At 43.6% G+C, this 2,456-nt stretch overlaps 1 non-coding gene across 1 annotated transcript; it reads right to left on the bottom strand.

Annotated features, from left to right (window-relative positions):
* Window positions 1-796: 796 nt before the first annotated feature.
* On the bottom strand, window positions 797-871 carry Trnas-cga (transfer RNA serine (anticodon CGA)). The gene has a single exon. It is a non-coding gene; the product is annotated as a tRNA-Ser (tRNA).
* Window positions 872-2,456: the final 1,585 nt, after the last annotated feature.

The following is a 2,456-nucleotide window of genomic DNA, read 5'->3' as shown; positions in this document are numbered from 1 at the left end:
TATTGCGGGGACTAGTTCTGTTGAAATAGAAACGATGAAGATATTCAGCACACTGGCTTTTTTCTTTTGTTTGAAATCTAAATTATTCAGTCCGCCTTGTTAATTGAGTCGAGCCTCCAAATCACTTTCATTAGTTTCAGAATTTAGTAATTACTTTCTAACTTTCACTTCCGTATCGAAAGTAGATTCTTACATATACAGTGTGAGTCACTATTTCCACCTAGAATAACTCCGAAAGTAGGATAGTAGCTGAAAAGTTTGTGGGACAAATGTTGCATGGGAGAACGAGAACCACAATATGACGTTGGTTTTTGTTGCTTGGGTTGAGGGGGGTGGGGTCGCGTCAGAGATGTGAACGTCAACTTTGTTTTTTTTAATGGGAAGCTATAGTTTGGTACTTATTTTCTGATAGCGGCTATCGAGACGAATCCAGTGATATGTAACAGTAAGGTTTTTGAAGTTCAACGAAGGTCAAAAAGGTGACATGAAAGTCCATTTACAGAAGGTGTCCAAAGTGATGACCACTGGTATCAATTCAGTGCTGCAATCTTCTTATCATGGATTGAGTGCTATTCCTTGCCACATTGGGACTTATCGAAGCACATGCTCTGACAATTCTCTCTCGCATATCTTCAGGTGTAGTTGGAACGTCTTTATAAACAATGTCGTTTACGAATCCCCAAAAGAAAAAAAATCCAGAGGCGTCAAGTCTGGTGAACGAGCCGACCACGACGCATCTCCTCCGCATCCAATCCAACGATTTGGGAGTTGAAACTTCCTGGCAGATTAAAACTGTGTGCCGGGCCGAGACTCGAACTCGGGACCTTTGCCTTTCGCGGGCAAGTGCTCTACCAACTGAGCTACCCAAGCACGACTCACGCCCCGTCCTCACAGCTTTAATTCCGCCAGTACCTCGTCTCCTACCTTCCAAACTTCGCAGGACAGCTTCTGTGAAGTTTGGAAGGTAGGAGACGAGGTACTGGCGGAGTTAAAGCTGTGAGGACGGGGCGTGAGTCGTACTTGGGTAGCTCAGTTGGTAGAGCACCTGCCCGCGAAAGGCAAAGGTTCCGAGTTCGAGTCTCGGCCCGGCACACAGTTTTAATCTGCCAGGAAGTTTCATAGCAGCGCACACTCCGCTGCGGAGTGAAAATCTCACTCTGGGAACAAAAATGTTGTGTCTATCGAGGTCGAAATTAAGTCTGACTGTGATTTTATCTGGACACAAGTAGCAGGCCGATTGACATGTAAACACCATTCGACGGTTTCGCAATACAACGCTAATAGGAACGGTAAGACTAGTATCGTCAAATCAAGGGAATGTGATTGATCCATTCCTTCGAAGAACAAGTCGATATGCTTCTCATTTACAAAATTCATTGAGAGCAAGAGACTTATGCGCTGAAAGATATCCTGAACGTACTCACTCTACACGTCGTACATTTAAATATGTATATGATAAATTGAGAACAACTGGATCTTTACGCATCGGAAACATATCCGGCAAAGGAAAGTTACTAACGAGGAAGCGGAAATTGGTACTATTGTCACTATGGTTCTAGATCCTTGTGTTAGTTCGCTTCAAATCGCAAGGGAATCTGGCATGAGCCAGAGTAGTGCTGTTCGGGTTCTGCATCGCCGTATATATCATCCTTACCATATCACTCTCCACCAAGAATTAACTGGTACGGATTCTATGAGTCGCATTGAATTCCTCTGAGGGGCTCAATTTCAGATTCAGATGGATGACACATTTATTAATTTGATTTTATTTACTGACGAGGCTACATTTACGAACCATGGAAATGTTAATTTGCATAACATGCATTATTGGGCAACTGAAAATCCATGTTGGCCGCAGCAAGCTGCATACCAAAAACCGTGGTCGATGAATGAGTGGTGTGGGATTCTGGAGGACAGAATTATAGGCCCCTGTTTCATCGAAGGAAATCTTAAAGGCAGGAAGTACACCACATTCCTGCAAGAAACGTTAGGTCTGTTACTGGAAGAAATACCTCTAGGAACAAGTAACAGAATGTGGTATTAACACGGTGTCCGGCACATTTTTCGCTGATGGGTAGAAATGAGTTGCAGAGACAAATCTCAAAACGTTGGATTGGGTGCGGAGGAGATGCGTATTGGCCGACTCGTTCGCCAGACTTGATGCCTCTGGATTTCTTCTTTTGGGGATTCGTAAAACACATTGTTTATAAAGACGTTCCTACTACACCTGAAGATATGCGAGAGAGATTTGTCAGAGCATGTGCTTCGATAAGTGCCAATGTGACAAGGAATACCACTCAATCCATGATAAGAAGAGTGCGGTACTATATTGATACCAATGGTCGTCACTTCGAACACCTTCTGTAAATGGACGTTCATGCCATCTTTGTGACCTTCGTTGACCTTCAAAGACCTTACTGCTGCACATCATTGGATTCATCTCGATAGCCGCTATC

This window comes from Schistocerca nitens, chromosome 1 (genome assembly GCF_023898315.1).
Source record: "Schistocerca nitens isolate TAMUIC-IGC-003100 chromosome 1, iqSchNite1.1, whole genome shotgun sequence".
Classification (NCBI taxonomy): Eukaryota; Metazoa; Arthropoda; class Insecta; order Orthoptera; family Acrididae; genus Schistocerca; species Schistocerca nitens.
The sequence above is the reverse complement of the archived record's forward strand: the minus strand, read 5'-3'. Positions and strand labels throughout refer to the sequence as shown.